Here is a 7,901-nt window from a genome sequence, read left to right on the forward strand (position 1 = left end):
AACAATTAACTCATAATGGATCTAAGCCTTAGACATAAGTCTAATACACATAAAGAAACTAAAACACTTACAAGAAAATATTTGAGAAAGTTTTCATGACTTTGGGTAGGCAAAGATTTTTTAGATTCAATACCAAAATCATGATTTGTAAAGAAAAAAATGGTAATTGAATATCAAACTTTAAAACATTGCAGTTCAAAGCCACCCCTAAGAGAGTTATAAGATAAACCGGGAATTGAGAGAAAATGTTTTTATATAATATATAAAAGGATGTGTGTGTAGGTATGTGTGTGTGTGTGTGCATATATATATATCCGTTTTTAAGACACTTGCAACTCAATAAGAAGGAGAGAAATAGGCCAATTCAAAAATGCACAAGCCCTGACTGGTGTGTCTCAGTCAGGCATTGTCCCACAGAATGAAAGGTCGCCAGTTCAATTCCCAGTAAGGGCACATACCTGGGCTGTGGGTTCAGTCCCAGGTCAGCTCATGTATCAGAGGCAACCAATCAATGTTTCTCTCTCATGTTGATGTCTTTCTTCCTCTCTTTGTCCCTCTTTTCACCTCTCTCTAAAAAAAATAAATAAATAAGTAAAATCTTTTTAAAAAGAAAATATATGAATGGTGGATAAACATGAAAAAAGTTAATTGGCCATTAGGGAAACGCAAATTAAAGTCATTTCACACCCAGTAGGATGGCTATAACAAAAAAGACAGACATTAACAAGTATCGTAGAGGATAAAGAAAAACTCAACTGCAGCCACTTTGAAAAACAGTTCGGAAGTTTCTTTAAAAATTAAACACCCTACAACCTTAGATTTCTGCTTCCAAGTATTTACCCCTGAGAAATGGAAACATGTGTCCACACAAAGACTCCCCCATAAATGTTTATAGGGGCATTTTTCATGACTGCCAACAGTGGAAAATTTCAAATGGTCATGAACCGGTAACTGACAAATATGTGATGTGTCTGTATGTTAGAATTCTAGTCTGCAATAAAAAGAAACAAACTACTTAAACTGATTAACCTAATGAAAGAAAGTGGTTACAAATTATAGGGTTCTATCTATTTGAAATGCTCAGGAAAAGCATGCCTATAGACAAAAAAAAAATGTGATTAGTGTCTACCTGGGCCTGGGAGACGGGGATTGACTGAAAATGGGCAGAAAGGAGCTTTGAGTAGGGAGGGGCATGGTTGATAGGAATGCTGTTAAATTGTGTTGTGGTAATTACTTCATAATTATAAATTCACTTGTTAAAAAGCTCATTGAATTGTACACTTAAAATGAGTAGATTCTGTGGTATGTAAAGTATACCTCCATCAAGCTGTTAAAAAATTTTACACAGTTTCCACAGTAAGTAACGTGCTTAGGATTTAGATCCAGGACTAACTGGCCTTCAAATCTGTGTGCTCTTTTATGATGACTTCACTGTGAGGAATAGATCTTTCAGGTTTGGAGGTAGCTGGGAAGTGAAATATTTTAGCAAAAGGTACCTCCTGATAACAATAGGCTGGTGAGACTTTTTGTCACATTTCTTTATCAAAATATGTGTCCTTAAAACTGTGATTAGTCAATGATTATTTGTAGGTTAATACAAATTTACTAACACCTTTACTCACAAAAAGGCATAGAAAAACATTGGGATTCAAAACATAATACACTTTCTAAAATGATTTGTTTTCCTTTATTCAACAAAGTAACAGATTCCATCAGCAGCCCACTGGTCCTGAGTTGACTTTCTGCATTCTCGGACCCAGAGCATCACAGGGCGCGAGTCACCTTATCCAACACCTGCACGTAACAGAGTCACCCCAATACTAAGTTCACTAAGATATTCATCTAGCTCACTTTTCTCCACCTCTAAGGCTCTTGGCTTAATAACTAAATAAAGAAATTGTTTTTCTTTACAAAAATTTATACATATATGAATTTTCATATGTCTTACAAAACAGGGTAAGGTAAATTTCTAATCCAGTATTCGTGACATTCATTCCATATGGCCTGTCCCTCCCTGAAAGTTTACAGAAGCTCTATGCAGAAAGCTCTTCCCCGTGTCCCCTTTCTGTACATACCCTTTCCCTACCTAAGGCCTAGAAATCCTTGTGGTCTCAGTTTAAAAGTCACTTTATTTAGTCATTCATTTGTTTTTTGTTTGTTTGTTTTTTTAAGTACAAGCACATACTAGAAGCAAAGGTGCTCTGCCAGGTTCTGAAAAATAGGTGGGGAAAAGGAACATTACAACTGAAAACTAATATAGAACTATATTCTCACTGAAAGAGCAGTGCTATGGAGCAAAGATGCTGGTCACAAAGACTAAAACCAGGGGACCTAATTTAAACAGGATGCCTCCAATGGCCTCTTATAAATGACATTAAATTGAGGCCTGCAATTCCACACCAAAAACAAACAAACCAACCAATTTATAAAAATGGGCAGATGACCTGAATAGACACTTCTCCAAAAGGGACATACAGATGGCCAACAGACATGTTTAAAAATATTCAACATCAAAATTCATGAAAGAAATGCAAATTAGAACCACAATGAAATGCCACATCATACCTGTGAGATGACTACCATCAATAAGTTAACAAACAAGGCTCCGCAAGAATGTGGAGAAAGGGGAGCCCTGGTGCACTTTAGGGGGGAGTGCAGACTGGTGCAGCCACTGTGGAAAAGTGTGGAGTGTCTTTCTGACCCAGCAATTCCACTTCTGAGTATATATACAAAGTAATCCAGAGCACTAATTCAAAAAGATATCTACATTGTATGTTCATTACATTATTTTTAAAAGATTTTATTTATTTATTTTTAGACAGAGGGGAAGGGTGGGAGAAAGAGAGGGAGAGAAACATCAATGTGTGATTACCTCTCACATACCCCCTACTGGGGACCTGGCCTGCAACCCAGGCATGTGCCCTGACTGGGAATAGAACAAGTGACCCTTTTGTTACCAGGCCAGCACTCAATCCACTGAGGCACACCAGGGTTAATTACAACATTATTTAAAATAGCAGTCGCAAAACTGTTTGGCACCAGGGACCAGTTCTGAGGAAGACAATTCTTCCACAGATGGTGAGGGAGACATAGAAGGCCAAGCTCAGGGGGTAATGCAAGCAAAGCTTCACTTGCTTGCCAGCTGCTCACCTCCTATTGTGTGTCCTGGTTCCTACCAGGCCATGGACTGCTACTGGTCCATGGCCCAGGGGCTGGGGACCCCTGATTTAAAAGAGCCAAGATATGCCCTGGCTGGAGTGGCTCAGCGGATTGAGAGCAGGCCTGCAAACCAAAGGGCTGCTGGTTGCATTGCAAGTCAGGGCACGTGCCTGGGTTCCAGGACAGGTCCCCAGTAGAGGGCACTAGAGAGGCAACCACACATTGATGTTAAAAAAAATTAAGTAAAATAAAATACCCAAGAAATGGAAGCAACCCAAATGCCCCCTAAACTTGGTACTAAAAATATAGGAAAACCCAAGATGGTAGAGTAAGGGGAAACTACACTAACCTCCTCCCAACCAAACTAGAATTACAATTATATTCTAGAAAAGTCATCCTGAATGACCAACTGAACACTAGCTGGATAGAAACTTTATAAACACAGACAAATGGAAGAAGCAACATCATCATCAGGAGACTGGTAGGGAATGTGGAGGAGGCACAGGAGAGCTTACTGGGCTCCTATGGGCAGCAGGTAAAGTCTTAGAGGGATATTTCAGTGGCCAGGGGTTCTCCTTGAGAAGTGTGGGGTCTAAACCCCTAGCCGGACCCCCCCCAGACTATAGCACCAGAACCAGGAAATGCATCCAAATAGCATACGGTTGTGAAAAGCAGCAGGGTTTCTGTCCACCAAGGAGAGATGGCTAGAGACAGAGAAAGCCTCATAAAGGCCCAGTGCACAAAATTCTGTTTGCAGCCACTTACCCTGGACACCAGCGGAGGGAGGGCAGAGTGAACTAGAGACATGTGAGGAGAGTCTGGAGTTGGGCTCTGGAGAGAGAGCTGGAGGAACAGGATCCCTGTGCTGAGTCATTCCCCAAATTGCCAAGGCTGTCGTTCTCAGGCAGAGCACGCCCTTCCATGTGGTATCACCCTGAGTGGAAGCAATAGCACCACCCACAGGAATCGCTCTAGCTTCTCTCTGTGGTGTTTAACCCCTGCTGCTGAGGAGAACAACTGGAGACACTGATTAAGCCTAACAACCTGCAAGCAAAGGCGAAACTCTGGTAGTACTGAGACTTAAGCTGACCCTCCCCAACTGTTTGCTGATAAAAGCCAGCCTTTGTTCACAGCCTTGTTTTTTTCACAAGCAGGCCCAGCAGAAGGAGCCACAGGCTGTGTGGATCACTGATACTTCCAAACAAGTTGTCTAGGGCCAGTTGCAGAAAGTGTCTGAGATAGGTCTACGCCAGAGTCTTTGAAGGTCTACCTAATACATAGAAACAAATACAAAGAAGTGGCCAGAGTGGGAAGACAAACAAACAGACCTCAAATGAAAGACCAGGAGAATTCTCCAGAACTAGATGAAATAGAGGCAAGCATTTGACCAGAGAGTTTAGAAAAATAATTATAAGGACACTCAACAGCATGAAAAAGGCATAGAAACCATTAAAAAGGACCAGTCAGAAAAAAAGGAATGCAATATCTGCAATAAATAATACACTGAAAGGAATAAATGATAAATTAGATGAAGCAGATTATAGAATCAGTGGTTAGGAAGACAAGGCAAAAAAAAAAAAAGCCCACCCTGGCTGGTGTGGCTCAGTGGACTGAGTGCTGGGCTGTAAACCAAAAGGTCACCAGTTCAATTCCCAATCAGGGCACATGCCTGGGTTGTGGACCAGCAGGGGGTGCTCAAGATGCAACCACACACTGATGTTTCTCTCCCTCTCTTTCTCCTTCCCTTCCCCTCTGTAAAAATAAATAAATAATTTTTTTTTAAATCCAAGCAGACCAGAAAAAGAAAAAGAAATAATTTTTAAAAATAAGGAGAGTTCAAGAAACCTTCGGGAGAACATGAAGCAAAACAACATGCACATCACGTGACTAACACAAGAAGGGAGCAAGCAAGGGATCAAGAACCTATCTGAAGAAACAAAGATCGAAAACTTTCCTAACCTGGTAAAGGAAAAAGAAACACAAGTCCAGAAAGCTCAAGAGTCCCAAACAAAATGGACCCAAAGAGACCCACAGAGTCATGTCATAATTAAAATTTCAAAGTTTAAAGACAAGAGAGAATACTAAAAGCTGAAAGAAAAAGAAGTGCTTAGTTATCTACAAGGGAATCTCTCATTTGCCCGTCATCTGATTTCTCAACAGAAACATTTCAGGCCAGAAGGAACTGGCTTGAAATATTCAAGATAAGATAATGAAAAGCAAGAACCTACAACCAAGGTTACGTTACCAGAGAGGTTTTTGTTTAAAATCAAAGAAGAGATAAGGAGCTTCCCAAAGGAAAACTAAAAGGGTTTGTTAACATAAAACCAGTACCACAACAAATGTTAAAGGACTTGCTTTAAGAAGAAAATGAGAAAGAAAAAATAAAAAAAGAGGAAAATAATCTTAACAACAAAATGGCACTAAGTAGATATCAATAATCACCTTAAATGTAAATGGTTTAAATTCTCCAACCAAAACACAGAGTAGTTGAATGAATAAGAAAACAATGCCAATATGTTGGCTGCCTCCAAGAGACCCACCTCAGATAAAAAGATACCCACAGACTGAAAGTAAAGGGATAGAAAAAGACATTTCATACAAATGGAATGTAAGAAAAAGCTAGGGTAGCAATACTTATATCTGACAAAATAGTCTTTAAAACCAAGGCTATTGTAAGAGACAAAGAAGGACACCACATAATGAAGTAAGGAAACAATTAAGCAAAAGGACATAACCCTAGTAAACATTTATGCACCCAACACAGGAGCAACTAAATATGTAAAGCAATCTTGATGCACATAAAGGGAGAGAGTGACAGAAATACAATCACAGTTGGAGATTTCAACACCCCATTGACTTCAAAGCATAGATCTTCCAGGCAGATTATCAACCAGGAAACAGCTCCCTAAAATGACACACTAGATCAAATGGATTTAATTGATATCTTTAAGGCATTTCACTCCCCAAAAGCAGGACATACATACTTTTCAAGTGCACGTAGAATGTTTTCTAGGAGAGACCACCTGTTAGGACACAAAACAAGTCTCAATAAATTTAAGAAGTTTGAAATCATATTAAGCATCTTCTCTGACCACATTGCTATGAATACAGAAATAAATCACAAGAACAATGAAAAACACACAAGGACATGGAAGCTAAGTAACATTGTAACATACCCCAATGCGAGCAAAAATGTCGGAAGCTTTCAGGAGTTTAAGATGAAACTTTATTGGCCAAAGTTTCAGAGTTTTACCTGTGCAGGGGCAAACTCTCGGGGTGTCCGAGGACACGGTGCCAAAATGGCTGCAGATGAGAGTCACGCCTGGTGCTTACAGCCTGGGGTTTTTACTGGGGCGAGCAAGCAAGCAAATACAGAAGCAGCCGTAGCTGTTAGCAATTGGCTATCTCGAGAGAACACACATGGCTATGTTCTCTGCTTGCAACAATGGATACATTTCTGCAAAGACAAGGTCATGCACAAGGCAGTTTATCTTGTTCAGCACTCTTTGTACTTTTTGTACTTTCTATCTTCCTTGCTGAGACAGTCTGGAGCCTGCCTCGGGTTCCTTTTGGCTACTTTTATCTAATTCCGGGCCTAACAACATGTTATTAAACAATGAATGGGTCAACAATAAAATCAAGGAATAAATAAAGTATACCTTAAAACAAAAGAAAATGAGAACACAATAAGCCAGAATCTGTGGGACACAGAAAAAACAGTCCTAAGAGTGACACTTGTGGCATTACAGGCCTGTCTCATTTTTAAAAAAGAAAGAAAGAAAAGATCAAGTAAACAATTTAATTTTACACTTAAAAGAGCTTGAAATAGAACAACAAACAAAGCCCAGATTGAGTAGAAGAAAGGAAATAATAAAGATCAAAACAGAAATAAACAAAATAGAATCTAAAAAAATGATACAAAAGATCATTGAGTCCAAGAGCTGGTTCTTTGAAAATGTAAACAAGATTAGCAAGCCTTTAACCAGATTTGTCAAGAAAAAAACAGGGCAAATAAATAACTCAGAAATGATAGAGGAGAAATAACAACTGACACCAAAGAACTACAGAGGATTGAAGGAAAATATTAACAGCTATTGCCAACAGACTGGATAACCTGAACGAAATGGATAAACTCCTAGAAACATACAATCTTTCAAAACTAAATCAGAAAGAATCAGAGAATTTGAATAGACAGATTACACCTAGTGAAATTGAGGCAGAAATCAAAAAACTCCCAACAAAAACCCCTGAACTGCATGGCTTCACAGGTGAATTTTACCAAACATGCCAAGAAGAACTAACACTTCTCTGATAGACATAGAGGCTAAAATTTTCAAAAAATTATTAGCAAACCAAACACAGCAATGTATCAAAAAGATCATACACCATGATCAAGTGGGTTTTATTCCAGAATGCAAATTTGGTACAACATTCACAAATCAATAAATGTAATTCACCACATTAAAAAAATGAAGGATAAAAACCACATGGTCATATAAATGTATGATAAAATCCATTAATATTTATGATAAAAACTCTCAGCAAAGTGGGAATAAAAGGAACATACCTAAACATAATAAAGGCCATGTATGATAAACCCACTCCCAACAGCATACTCAACAAGCAAAAAATACAAGCATACCCCTTCAGATTGAGAACAAGACAGGGATGTCCGCTTTCACCTCTCTTATTCAACATAGCACTGGAAGTCCTAGCCACAGTAATCCAACAAGAAGAAGAAA

General features: G+C 39.0%; 1 long non-coding RNA gene across 1 annotated transcript; it reads right to left on the reverse strand.

Annotated features, from left to right (window-relative positions):
- Positions 1-515: 515 nt before the first annotated feature.
- Positions 516-6,445, reverse strand: LOC128627575 (uncharacterized). Its single transcript, XR_008391831.1, has 3 exons — positions 6,336-6,445; positions 6,144-6,182; positions 516-570 (listed from the first exon to the last, which is right to left on the reverse strand). It is a non-coding gene; the product is annotated as an uncharacterized LOC128627575 (long non-coding RNA).
- Between the last annotated feature and the right edge of the window lie 1,456 nt (positions 6,446-7,901).

This window comes from Artibeus jamaicensis, unplaced genomic scaffold (assembly GCF_021234435.1).
Source record: "Artibeus jamaicensis isolate MK-2021 breed Jamaican fruit bat unplaced genomic scaffold, CSHL_Jam_final contig_452, whole genome shotgun sequence".
In the NCBI taxonomy this organism is placed as follows: Eukaryota; Metazoa; Chordata; class Mammalia; order Chiroptera; family Phyllostomidae; genus Artibeus; species Artibeus jamaicensis.